Consider the following 21140-nt stretch of genomic DNA (forward strand, 5'->3'; position numbering starts at 1 on the left):
CAAGTTATATGACTCTGGGGTAAACAGTTGCAGAATGAGCTAAAAATAAAAAAAAGTTGGCATGTGTCATATACCAAGTTAAATGACTCTGGGGTAAACGGTTGCAAAATAAGCTAAAAAAAAGTTAGCATGCTGACATTAACTTGCTAACTGTTAGCATGTGTCACATACTAAGCCATATGAGTCTGGGGAAAACGGTTGCTAAAAGAGCTAAAAAATAATTTTTAGCATGGTAATGTTAACATGCTAACAGTTAACATGGTAATGTTAGCATGCTAACACTTAGCATGTGTCACATACCAAGTTATATGAACCCGGGGTAAACGGTTGCAAAATGAGCTAAAAAAAAATTGCATGCCAGCATTCCAATGTTAACATGTTAACAGTTAGCATGTGTCACATACCAAGTTATATGACTCTGGGGTAAACGGTTGCAAAATGACCTAAAACAAAAAGTTAGCATGCTGACATCAACTTGCTAAACGTTAGCATGTGTCGCATACCAAGCTATATGACTTTAGGGTAAACAGTTGCAAAATGAGCTAAAAAAAACAAAACAAAGTTAGCATGCTAATGTGAGCATACTCACATTTACTTGCTAACCGTTAGCATGTGTTACATACCAAGTTATATGACTGGGTTAAATGGTTGCAAAATGAGATTTAAAAAAAATTAGCATGCTAATTTTAGCATGCTAACTTTCTTTCTTTTAGTTTATTTCGAACAGGAACACACTTACATCATAATACATCACACAATTTCATATCATTTCACTTTACATCACGTCCGAAAAGGAGTAGGAAGAAGTAAAGCTTATTTAATCCTACCCCTTTCCCACTTCAGAGCGTATATAAATATATAAAATCATTTACTGACCTTTTTATACAATAAAATAACATCTTTGAATTAGTATACACAACAGTTTTGTAATATATAATGAATTAATTCAGTCATTATTAACATACTGAGATGAAGAATATCTTACTTTCAATAAGGTTGAAAGTATTTCTCATAATTCTTCTTCTTTGTACTTTGTAAGCACTATTATTTTTGAACAACCTCTTAAACTGGATCATATCAGTACAATGTTTAACTTCTTTACTTAATCCATTCCATCATTTAATTCCACATACAGATATGCTAAAGGTTCTAATTCAGTGGTTCTTAACCTTGTTGGAGGTACCGAACCCCACCAGTTTCATATGCGCATTCACCGAACCCTTCTTCAGTGAAGAACCCCCGGGGCCAACTCACCGAACCCCTAGGGTTCGATCGAACCCAGGTTAAGAACCACTGTTCTAAGTGTTGTATATGCATACAAATGTTTTAAATTCTTTTTTTCCTCTAAGGTTATTATTTCTCCTCTTTGTATGATTCCTGCTGATATTGGATTCCTGTTGATATCATATCAGGGGCCGTACTTATCAAGCTTCTTAGAGTGCCATTTTACACTTAAGTCCTGAGAATTTGCGAAATTTAGTCCTACTCTGAAACTTAAGAATAAAAGCTTTTTATCAACGTTCTTAAGTCTAAGAATCACTCCTACTCTCCACGATATTTAAGAGACCTTCAGAGGTGTCTTAAGTGGTTAGGAGTTGCCAGCAGGGGATGGCACTGAGGAGAGAGAGACGTGTGCGAACGTTCAGGGATCAAACGGTATCGTTTAGACAGAGCAGATATTATTTTTGTCACAGATTTAATACTTTTCGATTCCTTGGTGATTTCTGCATGTGTCTGCAGTGGGCTAGTATATATAGAGCCACCCACACCAGTTTCAAATTAGTTGCCTAATTAATGAATTGGAAAGAAAATGTTATGACAGTAGCGTATGTGTGTGGCCGTGAGGTGAGTGACGTCAGTGAGTGTGTGGGCGATAGAAGAGAGGGAGCGGTAGCGTGAGTGCCGGCGGGGACTAGTTTGTTTTGTATTATTTTGTAGTTTATTGTCAAAATATACACTCCCATTGTCCACTTAAATATTTCCAAGATATTTCTTTATTCTTAGACAACGGATTCCCTTCCGTGATTGGTCATTTCTATGGACACAGAAATGACGTCACCTAAAATTCCGTTTACGGCACATAGTAATGTCGTAATTCAGCTCTGAGTGTGACACTTAAGATTCGGTCCTACACTTCGCTGAAAGTGTGAGTAAGACGCTTGATAACTAACTTTTAAGTGCAGCTTTCAGCGAAGAATTTATTTACTCTTAAGTCAACTCTTAGCAGACTTCTTAGGAGTAATTCTAAGAAGCTTGATAAGTACGGCCCCAGATCTGCATCGGCCAAAACTCGAGGCTCTAATATAGGTTAAGTGAAAAAGTTGTATCGGGACACCGCTACCTAATAGCAGACAAACCCAGAACATTGTGCTCAGAGACTTTTTGGACCATTTTGTTTTTGTCTATCTTGATGACATATTAATTTATTCTGACAATACGTGGACTATGGGTTGTTTGTTTTCCGGAGATGCAAGTAAAGCTGGATCGGACATGGCTTGGAGGTGAGTACATATTTATTCTAACAAAGTACAAACAAAAGGGTACAAACAAAAAGCGCGCACAAGGGCGGAAGTGCAAACTTGGCTATGAACAAAATTAACACATAAACAGACTAAGGACTTACTTGGTCAAGCATGGAAAGATCATAGAACTATGGCATGGACGCGTAATCATGGAGGTATCAGAGTTAATGTCGCCAGGCTGACTTCCTGGCAACAATGGGCTTAAATAATACAGACATGATTTGTGACAGGTGCGCGAGTGCAAAACGTGAGACAGGTGAAACTAATGAGTAGTCATGGTGACAAGGCAAGGGAGTGAAAGCAGGAACTAAAAAGTGTCCAAAAACCAAGTAGAACACAACTACACAAAAACATGATCAACGGACATGACAGATCAGATCAATTATTTTACTATACAAGATTATGTTTGTCTTTTCTGAAAGTGTTGATGCAGTAATTGGACATTCTTACGTGTCAATCACTGATCAGCATTGAGGGTCCGCAGTCACCTAAGAGACCCAACAACCCCACCAGGACTGGACTCGGGGTGTAGCGTTCATCTGACCCCCATCAGGAAGCCTGTCAGCCAGGGAGTGCGAAGCTGCGGGCGCCTCATGGACGTCAGCCAGAAAGGTTCCGTCAGCCTCCAGATGATCCGTCATGGCCGCCGGGCAGGTCAGCCTGTCCCGTCCCCACGGCGATATGCCTTCCTGGATCAGAGGGAGCAGTCAGTTGCCTTTTTGACCCCCCAAAACACCTCAGGGGAGGAGGAGTCAGTACTGAGGAACCTGCAAGGTGTGACTTGTATTTTAGTCCGTGTTAGGTTTATTTGTGTGCATCTTGCACTAAAATAGCAAAGCTTCACCTAAAAAATGTGAGCGGTGCCCCGTGTGATTGGTTGTTTCTTGGTATATGCCCTGCGATTGGCTGGCGACCAATCCAAATGGGCAAAGGGACTTCCCTCAAAAATCCCAGAGAACCCAAAAAGGGAGGTCCCAGAGCATCCCATAGTCCCAAAATCCCAAAGTATCAATGATTGTCACACACACACACACTAGGTGTGGCGAAATTATTCTCTGCATTTGACCCATCACCCTTGATCACCCCCTGGGAGGTGAGGGGAGCAGTGAGCAGCAGCGGTGGCCGCGCCGGGCAATCATTTTTGGTGATTTAACCCCCAATTCCAACCCTTGATGCTGAGTGCCAAGCGGGGAGTTAATGGGTCCCATTTTTACAGTCTTTGGTATGACTCGGCCGGGGTTTGAACTCACAACCTACCGATCTCAGGGCGGACACTCTAGCGCTCCCCTAAAGGCCTCAGAGGACCTCAAATAATCCTAAATTGCCTCGAAGGAAATCATCAGGAAATAATCCCATCGTTCCAAAGTACGCTAAAAAGGCCCATTGTCATCCGAAATGTCCCAAAAGACCCCATATAGTACCCAAATCCCAAAGTACCCTACAAGGAACCATCTTCCCCTAAAAGTCCCAGAGGACCTCAAATAGTCCCAAATTACCCCAAAAAGGAACGAACTTCCCCCAAAGGTCTTAAAAGAGCCCAAATAGTCCCACGGTCTCAAAGTACACTAAAATAGAATAGAATAGAATGGACTTTATTGTCATTGTATGTGCATATAACGAGATTAAGGACTACAATTTAAGGTGCGGTAGTGGGAACAAATAAGGGATAAAAATAAATTACACAAGAGGTAATAAAGATAAAACTAAGAATTGAAATGAACAAACTACTATCCAATAAAAATAATAAGCAATCCTGTACAATATACAAAACACTATACAAAATACTGTACAATATACAGAACAATACAAGAGTACCGGAGTAATAAATAACAATCAGTGTCGGATGTATTGCACTCGAAGGGTAATATTGCACAGTAGGGTATTAGGGTAGGATATTGTATAGGGGTGAATTATTTATTATAAGTTAGAGTTCAAGATGGTGACAGCTCTGGGAAAGAAGCTGTCTCTGAGCCTGTTTGTTCTGGCTCTGATGCACCTGTAGCGCCTGCAGGTCGAACAGGTGGAAGCCAGGGTGTGTGCTGTCCTTGGTGGTGCTTTTTGCTCTGTTGAGGCAACGGGAGCTGTGTAAATCCTTCAGGCAGGGGAGGGGGAAGCCGATGATTTTTTGTGCAGACTTTTTGACCCTCTGAATCGCCTTTTTGTTTGCTTCAGTGCAGCTGGCGTACCACACTGTTATGCAGTACGTCAGCAGGCTCTCGATAGCCGAGCGATAGAAGGTCACCATCAGCTGCCTCTCCAGTCTGTTCTTCCTCAGCACCCTCAGGAAGTGGAGTCTCCCGCTGGGCCTTCCGGATGACCGCAGTTGTATTTTGGGTCCAGGAGAGGTCAGCAGATATGAGGGTGCCGAGGAACTTGAAGGAGCTGACTCTCTCCACCTCCTCGCCGTTGATGTAGAGGGGGGCGGGGTCTGCAGTGTTTTTCCTGGAGTCAGCCATCGCCAAGGACCATCGTCATCCGAAATGTTCCAAAGGACCCAAGATAGAACCCAAATCCCAAAGTACCCTACAAGGAACCATCTTCCTCTAAAGTCCCACTCGATTAAAGTAGAGTTTTATATTTTCCTATATTCAAACACAGTGTTACTGTTCAAACTGTGTGAAATGTCACAGTGGCCAAACATATTAATTGTACTTGTTAAATAAAATTACTGACTTGTTTTTAAGGAATAGTCAGGCCTACTACGCTACTGTATTTTAATGTTGGTCATTATTGTGGTACCTGGAGAGCCAAGTTTTTTTCTGAGGTGGTACCTGGTTAAGAGAGTTTGAGAACCACCATCTTCGTAGACCCTAACTAGTTCCAAGGTTGAAAAGTATCCTAAAAGAGACCATCTTCCCTAAAGATCTTAGACGACCCCAAATAGTCCTAAGGTTCCAAAGTACACCCGAAAGGTCCCAGAGGACCCCAGAGAGTCCAAAAATCCCAAAGTACCCCGCAAGGGACCAGAGTACCTCAAAGAGTCCTAAATTACCCCAAAAGGTGCCATCTTCCCTAAAGGTCTTAGACCACCCCAAATAGTCCCAATGTTCCAATGTACAGGGCCGTCTTCATTTGAAAGGTCCCAGAGGACCCCAGAGAGTCCCAAAATACCTAAGTACCCCACAAGGGACCATCTTCCCCTAAAGGTCTCAAAGTACCTCAAATAGTCCTAAATTACCCCAAAAGGTGCCATCTTCCCTAAAGGTCTTAGATGACCCCAAATAGTCCCAATGTTCCAATGTACAGGACCGTCTTCATTTGAAAAGTCCCAGAGGACCCCAGAGATTCCCAAAATACCTAAGTACCCCACAATGGACCATCTTCCTCTAAAGGTCTCAGAGTACCTCAAATATTTCTAAATTACCCAAAAAGGCACCATCTTTCCTAAAGGTCTTAGACGACCCCTAATAGTCCCAAGGTTCCAAAGTACAGGACCATCTTCATCCGAAAGGTCCCAAAGGACCCCAGAGAGTCCCAAAATCCCAAAGTACCCCACAATGGACCATCTTCCTCTAAAGGTCTCAGAGTACCTCAAATAGTCCTAAATTACCCCAAAAGGTGCCATCTTTCCTAAAGGTCTTAGACGACCCCTAATAGTCCCAAGGCTCCAAAGTACAGGACCATCTTCATCCGAAAGGTCCCAAAGGACCCCAGAGAGTCCCAAAATCCCAAAGTACCCCACAATGGACCATCTTCCCCTAAAGGTCTCAGAGTACCTCAAATAGTCCTAAATTACCCCAAAAGGTGCCATCTTTCCTAAAGGTCTTAGACGACCCCTAATAGTCCCAAGGTTCCAAAGTACAGGACCATCTTCATCCGAAAGGTCCCAAAGGACCCCAGAGAGTCCCAAAATCCCAAAGTACCCCACAATGGACCATCTTCACCTAAAGGTCTCAGAGTACCTCAAATAGTCCTAAATTACCCCAAAAGGTGCCATCTTTCCTAAAGGTCTTAGACGACCCCTAATAGTCCCAAGGTTCCAAAGTACAGGACCATCTTCATCCGAAAGGTCCCAAAGGACCCCAGAGAGTCCCAAAATCCCAAAGTACCCCACAATGGACCATCTTCACCTAAATGTCTCAGAGTACCTCAAATATTTTCTAAATTACCCAAAAAGGGACCATCTTTCCTAAAGGTCTCAAAGTACCTCAAATAGTCCTAAATTACCCCAAAAGGTGCCATCTTTCCTAAAGGTCTTAGACGACCCCTAATAGTCCCAAGGTTCCAAAGTACAGGACCATCTTCATCCGAAAGGTCCCAAGGGACCCCAGAGAGTCCCAAAATCCCAAAGTACCCCACAATGGACCATCTTCCCCTAAAGGTCTCAGAGTACCTCAAATATTTCTAAATTACCCAAAAAGGCACCATCTTTCCTAAAGGTCTTAGACGACCCCTAATAGTCCCAAGGTTCCAAAGTACAGGACCATCTTCATCCGAAAGGTCCCAAAGGACCCCAGAGAGTCCCAAAATCCCAAAGTACCCCACAATGGACCATCTTCCTCTAAAGGTCTCAGAGTACCTCAAATAGTCCTAAATTACCCCAAAAGGTGCCATCTTTCCTAAAGGTCTTAGACGACCCCTAATAATCCCAAGGTTCCAAAGTACAGGACCATCTTCATCCGAAAGGTCCCAAAGGACCCCTGAGAGTCCCAAAATACCAAAGTAGCCCACAATGGACCATCTTCCTCTAAAGGTCTCAGAGTACCTCAAATATTTCTAAATTACCCAAAAAGGGACCATCTTTCCTAAAGGTCTCAAAGTACCTCAAATAGTCCTAAATTACCCCAAAAGGTGCCATCTTCCCTAAAGGTCTTAGACGACCCCAAATAGTCCCAATGTTCCAATGTACAGGACCGTCTTCATTTGAAAAGTCCCAGAGGACCCCAGAGAGTCCCAAAATACCAAAGTAGCCCACAATGGACCATCTTCCTCTAAAGGTCTCAGAGTACCTCAAATATTTCTAAATTACCCAAAAAGGCACCATCTTTCCTAAAGGTCTTAGACGACCCCTAATAGTCCCAAGGTTCCAAAGTACAGGACCATCTTCATCCGAAAGGTCCCAAAGGACCCCAGAGAGTCCCAAAATCCCAAAGTACCCCACAATGGACCATCTTCCCCTAAAGGTCTCAGAGTACCTAAAATAGTCCTAAATTACCCCAAAAAGGGACCATCTTTCCTAAAGGTCTTAGACGACCCCTAATAGTCCCAAGGTTCCAAAGTACAGGACCATCTTCATCCGAAAGGTCCCAAAGGACCCCAGAGAGTCCCAAAATCCCAAAGTACCCCACAATGGACCATCTTCACCTAAATGTCTCAGAGTACCTCAAATATTTCTAAATTACCCAAAAAGGGACCATCTTTCCTAAAGGTCTCAAAGTACCTCAAATAGTCCTAAATTACCCCAAAAGGTGCCATCTTTCCTAAAGGTCTTAGACGACCCCTAATAGTCCCAAGGTTCCAAAGTACAGGACCATCTTCATCCGAAAGGTCCCAAGGGACCCCAGAGAGTCCCAAAATCCCAAAGTACCCCACAATGGACCATCTTCACCTAAATGTCTCAGAGTACCTCAAATATTTCTAAATTACCCAAAAAGGGACCATCTTTCCTAAAGGTCTCAAAGTAACTCAAATAGTCCTAAAATACCCCAAAAGGTGCCATCTTTCCTAAAGGTCTTAGACGACCCCTAATAGTCCCAGGGTTCCAAAGTACAGGACCGTCTTCATTTGAAAAGTCCCAGAGGACCCCAGAGAGTCCCAAAATACCTAAGTACCCCACAATGGACCATCTTCCTCTAAAGGTCTCAGAGTACCTCAAATATTTCTAAATTACCCAAAAAGGCACCATCTTTCCTAAAGGTCTTAGACGACCCCTAATAGTCCCAAGGTTCCAAAGTACAGGACCATCTTCATCCGAAAGGTCCCAAAGGACCCCAGAGAGTCCCAAAATCCCAAAGTACCCCACAATGGACCATCTTCCGCTAAAGGTCTCAGAGTACCTAAAATAGTCCTAAATTACCCCAAAAAGGGACCATCTTTCCTAAAGGTCTTAGACGACCCCTAATAGTCCCAAGGTTCCAAAGTACAGGACCGTCTTCATTTGAAAAGTCCCAGAGGACCCCAGAGAGTCCCAAAATACCTAAGTACCCCACAATGGACCATCTTCCTCTAAAGGTCTCAGAGTACCTCAAATATTTCTAAATTACCCAAAAAGGCACCATCTTTCCTAAAGGTCTTAGACGACCCCTAATAGTCCCAAGGTTCCAAAGTACAGGACCATCTTCATCCGAAAGGTCCCAGAGGACCCCAGAGAGTCCAAAAATCCCGAAGTACCCCACAAGGGACCAGAGTACTCCAAATAGTCCTAAATTACCCCAAAAGGTGCCATCTTCCCTATAGGTCTTAGACGACCCCAAATAGTCCCAATGTTCCAATGTACAGGACCATCTTCATCCGAAAGGTCCCAGAAAACCCAGAAAGCCCAAAAATCACAAAGTACCTCACAAGGGACCATCTTCCCCTAAAGGTCTCAGAGTACCTCAAATAGTCTTAAATTACCCCAAAAGGGACCATCATCCCTAAAGGTCTTAGACGACCCCAAATAGTCCCAAGGTTCCAAAGTGCAGGACCACCTTCATCCGAAAGGTACAAGAGGACCACAGAGTGTCCAAAAATCCCAAAGTACCCCACAAGGGACCATCTTCCCCTAAAGGTCTCAGAGTACCTCAAATATTTCTAAATTACCCAAAAAGGGACCATCTTTCCTAAAGGTCTTAAAAGACCCCGAATAGTCCCAAAGTGGGCGAATGACTTCATGAACGACAAGAACACAAGAAGCTCAAAAAAGGAGGCCGTAATCCAAATGGGCGCCGGCTACTCTCTGCAGTTGAGTGAGACTATTTGCGGGACTTAGCCGATGAATGTGTCCAAGAAGCAATTATGCAAAAAGGCAATCAATGATTCAGCGCTCGTGGAGTTTAGTTGAAATCAGCAGAAACAACTTTTACAATTTGAGTGGAGCCTCCACTTAAAAGAGCATCAATCATCACAAAGCCGGCTGGCTTCCAATACAATTAGACTCAATCGAGCGCCAGGGATCGTCCGCATGACGGAATTAGAATTCTGTTTGGCTTCACATACAAAAAGGTTTTAATCTGCATTGTTTGTTTCGCTTGCAAGGGAAGATAACTTGGTGATCTCATCCAGCGCCATTTTGTGGCCCAATCTAAGTCTTAACTATCAAATATTTATCATTATTATTAGATTTCAAAAGAGACCCCACCCAACCTTAAAGATAACATCACCGCCCCGCACTCAGTATGTTTACATGCACTAGAAAACTAATATGGACTTCATTTAGTTGGTATATAATGTTATGGTTGTTTAAAATACGTTTTTTTTTTTTCACAAAAAAGTAGGGACAAAAAGGACCATATTCCCATAGAGGTACCAGAGAACCCGATCGAGTCCCAAGGCCCTGAAGGTCCCTTTGGACCCCATACATTCCCAAAATCTCAACGCACCCAACAAGTGGTCATTTTACCTAAAAGGTACCGTAGGACCTCAGATAGTCCCAAATTAGCCCGAAAGGGACCATCTATCCCTAAAGGTCTTAAAAGACCCCAAATAGTGCCAAGGTCCCAAAGTACCCCAAAAAGGGCCATATTCCCCTAAAAGGTCACAGTGGACCTCAAATAGTCCCAAAGTACCCCAAAAAGGACAATTTTCCCCCTAAACGCCATAGAGGACCCCAGGTAATTCCAAATTACCCTAAAAGAGACCATTTTGTCCTATGGTTTTAGAAGACCCCAAATAGTCCCATGGTGCCAAATTTCCCCGAAAAGGACCATCTTCATGGGAAAGGTCCCAGAGGACACGAGATAATCCCAGAATACCCCTCAAAGGACCAGCTTCACCTAAAGGTTTTTGAGGACCTCAGATAGTCCCAAATTACCCTAAAAGGGACCATCTTCCCCTAAAGGTCTTAAACGACTCTAAATAGTGCCAAGGTCCCAAAGTGCCCCTAAAAAGGACCATCTTCATCGGAAAGGTCCCAGAGGACACGAGATAATCCCAGAATACCCCTCAAAGGACCAGCTTCACCTAAAGGTTTTTGAGGACCTCAGATAGTCCCAAATTACCCTAAAAGGGACCATCTTCCCCTAAAGGTCTTAAACGACTCTAAATAGTGCCAAGGTCCCAAAGTGTCCCTAAAAAGGACCATCTTCATCGGAAAGGTCCCAGAGGACACGAGATAATCCCAGAGTACCACACAAAGGACCATCTTCACCTAAAGATTTTTTAAGGACCTCGAATAGTCCCAAATTACCCTAAAAGGAACCATCTTTCCCTAAAAGGTCCCAGTGGACCTCAAATAGTCCCAAAGTACCCCAAAATGGACCGTTTTTTCCCTAAACGCCACTAAGGACACCAGATAATCCCAAATTACCCTAAAAGGGACTATCTTTTCCTATGGTTTAAGACGACCCCAAATAGTCCCAAGGTGCAGAAGTGCCCCAAAAAGGACCACCTTCATCGGAAAGGTCCCAGAGGACACGAGATAGTCCCAAAATCCCAGAGTACCACACAAAGGACCATCTTCACCTAAAGGTCTTAAAATACCCTAAATAGTGCCAAGGTCCCAAAGTGCCCCCAAAAAGGACCATCTTCAGCCGAAAAATCCCAGAGAACCTCAAATAGTCCCAAATTACCCAAAAAGGGACCATCTTCACCTAAAGGTTTTTGAGGACCTCAGATAGTCCCAAATTACCCTAAAAGGGACCATCTTCCCCTAAAGGTCTTAAAAGACTCTAAATAGTGCCAAGGTCCCAAAGTGCCCCTAAAAAGGACCATCTTCATCGGAAAGGTCCCAGAGGACACAAGATAATCCCAGAGTACCACACAAAGGACCATCTTCACCTAAAGGTTTTTTAAGGACCTCAAATAGTCCCAAATTACCCTAAAAGGAACAATCTTTCCCTAAAAGGTCAGTGGACCTCAAATAGTCCCAACGTACCCCAAAATGGACAATTTTTTCCCTAAACACCACTAAGGACACCAGATAATCCCAAATTGCCCTAAAAGGGACTATCTTTTCCTATGGTTTAAGACGACCCCAAATAGTCCCAAGGTGCAGAAGTGCCCCAAAAAGGACCACCTTCATCGGAAAGGTCCCAGAGGACACGAGATAGTCCCAAAATCCCAGAGTACCACACAAAGGACCATCTTCACCTAAAGGTCTTAAAATACCCTAAATAGTGCCAAGGTCCCAAAGTGCCCCCAAAAAGGACCATCTTCAGCCGAAAAATCCCAGAGAACCTCAAATAGTCCCAAATTACCCAAAAAGGGACCATCTTCACCTAAAGGTTTTTGAGGACCTCAGATAGTCCCAAATTACCCTAAAAGGGACCATCTTCCCCTAAAGGTTTTAAAAGACTCTAAATAGTGCCAAGGTCCCAAAGTGCCCCTAAAAAGGACCATCTTCATCGGAAAGGTCCCAGAGGACACGAGATAATCCCAGAGTACCACACAAAGGACCATCTTCACCTAAAGGTCTTAAAAGACTCTAAATAGTGCCAAGGTCCCAAAGTGCCCCTAAAAAGGACCATCTTCATCGGAAAGGTCCCAGAGGACACGAGATAATCCCAGAGTACCACACAAAGGACCATCTTCACCTAAAGGTTTTTTAAGGACCTCGAATAGTCCCAAATTACCCTAAAAGGAACCATCTTTCCCTAAAAGGTCCCAGTGGACCTCAAATAGTCCCAAAGTACCCCAAAATGGACCGTTTTTTCCCTAAACGCCACTAAGGACACCAGATAATCCCAAATTACCCTAAAAGGGACTATCTTTTCCTATGGTTTAAGACGACCCCAAATAGTCCCAAGGTGCAGAAGTGCCCCAAAAAGGACCACCTTCATCGGAAAGGTCCCAGAGGACACGAGATAGTCCCAAAATCCCAGAGTACCACACAAAGGACCATCTTCACCTAAAGGTCTTAAAATACCCTAAATAGTGCCAAGGTCCCAAAGTGCCCCCAAAAAGGACCATCTTCAGCCGAAAAATCCCAGAGAACCTCAAATAGTCCCAAATTACCCAAAAAGGGACCATCTTCACCTAAAGGTTTTTGAGGACCTCAGATAGTCCCAAATTACCCTAAAAGGGACCATCTTCCCCTAAAGGTCTTAAAAGACTCTAAATAGTGCCAAGGTCCCAAAGTGCCCCTAAAAAGGACCATCTTCATCGGAAAGGTCCCAGAGGACACAAGATAATCCCAGAGTACCACACAAAGGACCATCTTCACCTAAAGGTTTTTTAAGGACCTCAAATAGTCCCAAATTACCCTAAAAGGAACAATCTTTCCCTAAAAGGTCAGTGGACCTCAAATAGTCCCAACGTACCCCAAAATGGACAATTTTTTCCCTAAACACCACTAAGGACACCAGATAATCCCAAATTGCCCTAAAAGGGACTATCTTTTCCTATGGTTTAAGACGACCCCAAATAGTCCCAAGGTGCAGAAGTGCCCCAAAAAGGACCACCTTCATCGGAAAGGTCCCAGAGGACACGAGATAGTCCCAAAATCCCAGAGTACCACACAAAGGACCATCTTCACCTAAAGGTCTTAAAATACCCTAAATAGTGCCAAGGTCCCAAAGTGCCCCCAAAAAGGACCATCTTCAGCCGAAAAATCCCAGAGAACCTCAAATAGTCCCAAATTACCCAAAAAGGGACCATCTTCTTCTAAATTTTTAGAAGACCCCAAATAGTCCCAAGTCCCAAAGTGCCCCCAAAAAGGACCATCTTCAGCCGAAAGATCCCAGAGAACCTCAAATAGTCCCAAATTACCCTAAAAGAGACCATTTCCCCTAAAGGTCTTAAAAGACCCTAAATAGTGCCATGGACCCAAAGTGCCCCCAAAATGGACCATCTTCTTCCGAAAAATCCCAGAGAACCTCAAATAGTCCCAAAATACCCTAAAAGGGACCATCTTGTCCTATGGTCTTAGAAGACCCCAAATAGTCCCAAGGTGCCGAAGTACCCAAAAAGGACCACCTTCATCGGAAAGGTCCCAGAGGACACGAGATAGTCCCAAAATCCCAGAGTACCCCAAAAAGGACCATCTACACCTAAAGGTCTTAAAAGACCCTAAATAGTGCCAAGGTCCCAAAGTGCCCCCAAAAAGGACCATCTTCAGCCAGAAAATCCCAGAGAACTTCAAATAGTCCAAAATTACCCCAAAAGGGACCATCTTCCCCTAAAGATTTTAGAAGACCCCAAATAGTCCCAAGGTGCCAAATAACCCCAAAAAGGACCACCTTCATCGGAAAGGTCCCAGAGGACACGAGATAATCCCAGAGTACCCCACAAAGGACCATCTTCACATAAAGGTTTTTGAGGACCTCAAATAGTCCCAAATTACCCTAAAAGGGACCATCTCCCCTAAAGGTCTTAGAAGACACTAAATAGTGCCTAGGTCCCAAAGTGCCCCCAAAAAGGACCATCTTCAGCCGTAAAAATCCCAGAGAACCTCAAATAGTCCCAAATCACCCCAAAAGGGACTATCTTCCCCTAAAGATCTTAGAAGACCCCAAATCATCCTAAAGTGCCCCAAAAAGAACCATCCTTGACCGAAAGGACCATTAAAGCCCAGAAGACACCATATAATCCCAAATTACCCCAAAAGGAACAAGGTGCCCCTAAAGATTTTAGAAGTCTCCAAATAGTCCCAAGGTCCTGAAATACCCCAAAAAGGACCATTCTCAGCCGAAAAGTCCAACAGAAACTCAAGTAATCCCAAATTACCCCAAAAGGGACAATCTTCCCTTAAAGATCTTAGAAGACCCCAAATAGTCCCAAAGTGCCCCAAAAAGAACCATCCTTATCCGGAAGGTCCCAGAGAACCTTAAAAGAACCATTAAGGCCCAGAAGACACCATATAATCCCAAATTACCCCAAAAGAAACTAATTTCCCCTAAAGGTTTTAGAAGTCCCCGAATAGTCCGAAAGTACCCCAAAAAGGACCATCTTCAGCCGAAAAGTCCCACAGAACCTCAAGTAGTCCCAAAGTACACCGAAAAGTACCACTTACCCCCTAGAAGGCTCATAGGACCCCCATATAATCCCAAATTACCCCAAAAGGACCATCTTCCCTTAAAGGTCCTAGAGCACCATGGATAATCCCAAATTACCCCAAAGAAACCATCTTCACCTAAAGGTCTTAGAAGTCCCCAAACAGCCCCAAAGCTACATAACTGTGTCGGATGCAGCCATAAATGTAATCAGGGGTCCTTGAACGCACCACAGTTATGTGCTACGAGATGCAGACGTGAAACTTAAACAGAACTGTGTCCGATGCGGCCATACATTTAATCAGAGGTCCTTGAACGCACCACAGTTATGTGCTATGAGATGCAGAAGTGAAACTTAAACATAACTGTGTCCGATGCGGCCATAAATGTAATCAGGGGTCCTTGAACGCACCACAGTTATGTGCTACGAGATGCAGACGTGAAACTTAAACAGAACTGTGTCCGATGCGGCCATAAATTTAATCAGGGGTCCTTGAACGCACCACAGTTATGTGCTACGAGATGCAGACGTGAAACTTAAACAGAACTGTGTCCGATGCTGCCATAAATGTAATCAGGGGTCCTTGAACGCACCACAGTTATGTGCTACGAGATGCAGACGTGAAACTTAAACAGAACTGTGTCCGATGCGGCCATACATTTAACCAAGGGTCCTTGAACACACCACAGTTATGTGCTATGAGATGCAGAAGTGAAACTTAAACATAACTGAGTGTCCGATGCGGCCATACATTTAATCAGAGGTCCTTGAACGCACCACAGTTATGTGCTACAAGATGCAGACGTGAAACTTAAACAGAACTGTGTCCGATGCGGCCATAAATTTAATCAGGGGTCCTTGAACGCACCACAGTTATGTGCTACGAGATGCAGACGTGAAACTTAAACAGAACTGTGTCCGATGCGGCCATAAATGTAATCAGGGGTCCTTGAACGCACCACAGTTATGTGCTACGAGATGCAGACGTGAAACTTAAACAGAACTGTGTCCGATGCAGCCATAAATGTAATCAGGGGTCCTTGAACGCACCACAGTTATGTGCTATGAGATGCAGACGTGAAACTTAAACAGAACTGTGTCCGATGCGGCCATAAATTTAATCAGGGGTCCTTGAACGCACCACAGTTATGTGCTACGAGATGCAGACGTGAAACTTAAACAGAACTGTGTCCAATGCGGCCATAAATGTAATCAGGGGTCCTTGAACACACCACAGTTATGTGCTACGAGATGCAGAAGTGAAACTTAAACATAACTGTGTCCGATGCGGCCATAAATGTAATCAGGGGTCCTTGAACGCACCACAGTTATGTGCTACGAGATGCAGACGTGAAACTTAAACAGAACTGTGTCCGATGCGGCCATACATTTAACCAAGGGTCCTTGAACACACCACAGTTATGTGCTATGAGATGCAGAAGTGAAACTTAAACATAACTGAGTGTCCGATGCGGCCATACATTTAATCAGAGGTCCTTGAACGCACCACAGTTATGTGCTTCAAGATGCAGACGTGAAACTTAAACAGAACTGTGTCCGATGCGGCCATAAATTTAATCAGGGGTCCTTGAACGCACCACAGTTATGTGCTACGAGATGCAGACGTGAAACTTAAACAGAACTGTGTCCGATGCGGCCATAAATGTAATCAGGGGTCCTTGAACGCACCACAGTTATGTGCTACGAGATGCAGACGTGAAACTTAAACAGAACTGTGTCCGATGCGGCCATACATTTAACCAAGGGTCCTTGAACACACCACAGTTATGTGCTATGAGATGCAGACGTGAAACTTAAACAGAACTGTGTCCGATGCGGCCATACATTTAACCAAGGGTCCTTGAACACACCACAGTTATGTGCTATGAGATGCAGAAGTGAAACTTAAACAGAACTGTGTCCGAAGCGGCCATAAATGTAATCAGGGGTCCTTGAACGCACCACAGTTATGTTGTATGAGATGCAGACGTGAAACTTAAACAGAACTGTGTCCGATGCGGCCATACATTTAATCAGGGGTCCTTGAACGCACCACAGTTATGTGCTACGAGATGCAGAAGTGAAACTTAAACAGAACTGTGTCCGATGCGGCCATACATTTAATCAGAGGTCCTTGAACACACCACAGTTATGTGCTACGACATGCAGACGTGAAACTTAAACAGAACTGTGTCCGATGCGGCCATAAATGTAATCAGGGGTCCTTGAACGCACCACAGTTATGTGCTATGAGATGCAGAAGTGAAACTTAAACAGAACTGTGTCCGATGCGGCCATAAATGTAATCAGGGGTCCTTGAACGCACCACAGTTATGTGCTATGAGATGCAGAAGTGAAACTTAAACAGAACTGTGTCCGATGCGGCCATAAATGTAATCAGGGGTCCTTGAACGCACCACAGTTATGTGCTATGAGATGCAGACGTGAAACTTAAACATAACTGTGTCCGATGCGGCCATAAATGTAATCAGGGGTCCTTGAACGCACCACAGTTATGTGCTATGAGATGCAGACGTGAAGCTTAAACAGAACTGTGTCCGATGCGGCCATAAATGTAATCAGGGGTCCTTTGAACGCACCACAGTTATGTGCTATGAGATGCAGACGTGAAACTTAAACATAACTGTGTCCGATGCGGCCATAAATGTAATCAGGGGTCCTTGAACGCACCACAGTTATGTGCTACGAGATGCAGAAGTGAAACTTAAACATAACTGTGTCCGATGCGGCCATAAATGTAATCAGGGGTCCTTGAACGCACCACAGTTATGTTCTATGAGATGCAGACGTGAAACTTAAACAGAACTGTGTCCGATGCGGCCATACATTTAATCAGGGGTTCTTGAACGCACCACAGTTATGTGCTACGAGATGCAGAAGTGAAACTTAAACAGAACTGTGTCCGATGCGGCCATACATTTAATCAGAGGTCCTTGAACACACCACAGTTATGTGCTACGAGATGCAGACGTGAAACTTAAACAGAACTGTGTCCGATGCGGCCATAAATGTAATCAGGGGTCCTTGAACGCACCACAGTTATGTGCTATGAGATGCAGAAGTGAAACTTAAACATAACTGAGTGTCCGATGCGGCCATACATTTAATCAGGGGTCCTTGAACGCACCACAGTTATGTGCTACGAGATGCAGACGTGAAACTTGAACATAACTGTGTCCGATGCGGCCATGAATGTAATCAGGGGTACTTGAACACACCACAGTTATGTGCTATGAGATGCAGACGTGAAACTTAAACATAACTGTGTCCGATGCGGCCATACATTTAATCAGGGGTCCTTGAACGCACCACAGTTATGTGCTACGAGATGCAGACGTGAAACTTGAACATAACTGTGTCCGATGCGGCCATGAATGTAATCAGGGGTACTTGAACGCACCACAGTTATGTGCTATGAGATGCAGACGTGAAACTTAAACAGAACTGTGTCCGATGCGGCCATACATTTAATCAGAGGTCCTTGAACACACCACAGTTATGTGCTATGAGATGCAGAAGTGAAACTTAAACAGAACTGTGTCCGATGCGGCCATAAATGTAATCAGGGGTCCTTGAACGCACCACAGTTATGTGCTACGAGATGCAGACGTGAAACTTAAACAGAACTGTGTCCGATGCGGTCATACATTTAATCAGGGGTCCTTGAACGCACCACAGTTATGTGCTATGAGATGCAGACGTGAAACTTAAACAAAACTGTGTCCGATGCGGTCATACATTTAATCAGGGGTCTTTGAACGCACCACAGTTATGTGCTACGAGATGCAGACGTGAAACTTAAACATAACTGTGTCCGATGCGGCCATAAATGTAATCAGGGGTCCTTGAACGCACCACAGTTATGTGCTACGAGATGCAGACGTGAAACTTAAACAGAACTGTGTCCGATGCGGCCATAAATTTAATCAGGGGTCCTTGAACGCACCACAGTTATGTTCTATGAGATGCAGATGTGAAACTTAAACAGAACTGTGTCCGATGCAGCCATAAATGTAATCAGGGGTCCTTGAAAGCACCACAGTTATGTGCTACGAGATGCAGACGTGAAACTTAAACATAACTGTGTCCGATGCGGCCATACATTTAACCAAGGGTCCTTGAACACACCACAGTTATGTGCTATGAGATGCAGAAGTGAAACTTAAACATAACTGAGTGTCCGATGCGGCCATACATTTAATCAGAGGTCCTTGAACGCACCACAGTTATGTGCTACGAGATGCAGACGTGAAACTTAAACAGAACTGTGTCCGATGCGGCCATAAATGTAATTAGGGGTCCTTGAACGCACCACAGTTATGTGCTACGAGATGCAGACGTGAAACTTAAACATAACTGTGTCCGATGCGGCCATACATTTAATCAGAGGTCCTTGAACGCACCACAGTTATGTGCTACGAGATGCAGACGTGAAACTTAAACAGAACTGTGTCCGATGCGGCCATACGTTTAATCAGAGGTCCTTGAACGCACCACAGTTATGTGCTATGAGATGCAGAAGTGAAACTTAAACAGAACTGTGTCCGATGCGGCCATACGTTTAATCAGAGGTCCTTGAACGCACCACAGTTATGTACTACGAGATGCAGACGTGAAACTTAAACAGAACTGTGTCCGATGCGGCCATAAATGTAATCAGGGGTCCTTGAACGCACCACAGTTATGTGCTACGAGATGCAGACGTGAAACTTAAACATAACTGTGTCCGATGCGGCCATAAATGTAATCAGGGGTCCTTGAACGCACCACAGTTATGTGCTATGAGATGCAGACGTGAAACTTAAACATAACAGTGTCCGATGCAGCCATAAATGTAATCGGGGTCCTTGAACGCACCACAGTTATGTGCTATGAGATGCAGACGTGAAACTTAAACATAACTGTGTCCGATGCGGTCATACATTTAATCAGGGGTCCTTGAACGCACCACAGTTATGTGCTACGAGATGCAGACGTGAAACTTAAACATAACTGTGTCCGATGCGGCCATACATTTAATCAGGGGTCTTTGAACGCACCACAGTTATGTGCTACGAGATGCAGAAGTGAAACTTAAACATAACTGTGTCCGATGCGGCCATAAATGTAATCAGGGGTCCTTGAACGCACCACAGTTATGTGCTATGAGATGCAGACGTGAAACTTAAACATAACTGTGTCCGATGCGGCCATAAATGTAATCAGGGGTCCTTGAACGCACCACAGTTATGTGCTACGAGATGCAGAAGTGAAACTTAAACATAACTGTGTCCGATGCGGCCATAAATGTAATCAGGGGTCCTTGAACGCACCACAGTTATGTGCTACGAGATGCAGACGTGAAACTTAAACATAACTGTGTCCGATGCGGCCATACATTTAATCAGGGGTCCTTGAACGCACCACAGTTATTTGCTACGAGATGCAGACGTGAAACTTAAACATAACTGTGTCCGATGCGGCCATAAATGTAATCAGGGGTCCTTGAACGCACCACAGTTATGTGCTACGAGATGCAGACGTGAAACTTAAACAGAACTGTGTCCGATGCGGCCATACATTTAACCAAGGGTCCTTGAACACACCACAGTTATGTGCTATGAGATGCAGAAGTAAAACTTAAACATAACTGAGTGTCCGATGCGGCCATACATTTAATCAGGGGTCCTTGAACGCACCACAGTTATGTGCTACGAGATGCAGACGTGAAACTTGAACATAACTGTGTCCGATGCGGCCATGAATGTAATCAGGGGTACTTGAACACACCACAGTTATGTGCTATGAGATGCAGACGTGAAACTTAAACATAACTGTGTCCGATGCGGCCATACATTTAATCAGGGGTCCTTGAACGCACCACAGTTATGTGCTACGAGATGCAGACGTGAAACTTGAACATAACTGTGTCCGATGCGGCCATGAATGTAATCAGGGGTACTTGAACGCACCACAGTTATGTGCTATGAGATGCAGACGTGAAACTTAAACAGAACTGTGTCCGATGCGGCCATACATTTAATCAGAGGTCCTTGAACACACCACAGTTATGTGCTATGAGATGCAGAAGTGAAACTTAAACAGAACTGTGTCCGATGCGGCCATAAATGTAATCAGGGGTCCTTGAACGCACCACAGTTATGTGCTACGAGATGCAGACGTGAAACTTAAACAGAACTGTGTCCGATGCGGTCATACATTTAATCAGGGGTCCTTGAACGCACCACAGTTATGTGCTATGAGATGCAGACGTGAAACTTAAACAAAACTGTGTCCGATGCGGTCATACATTTAATCAGGGGTCTTTGAACGCACCACAGTTATGTGCTACGAGATGCAGACGTGAAACTTAAACATAACTGTGTCCGATGCGGCCATAAATGTAATCAGGGGTCCTTGAACGCACCACAGTTATGTGCTACGAGATGCAGACGTGAAACTTAAACAGAACTGTGTCCGATGCGGCCATAAATTTAATCAGGGGTCCTTGAACGCACCACAGTTATGTTCTATGAGATGCAGATGTGA

Source organism: Entelurus aequoreus, linkage group LG10 (genome assembly GCF_033978785.1).
Source record: "Entelurus aequoreus isolate RoL-2023_Sb linkage group LG10, RoL_Eaeq_v1.1, whole genome shotgun sequence".
In the NCBI taxonomy this organism is placed as follows: Eukaryota; Metazoa; Chordata; class Actinopteri; order Syngnathiformes; family Syngnathidae; genus Entelurus; species Entelurus aequoreus.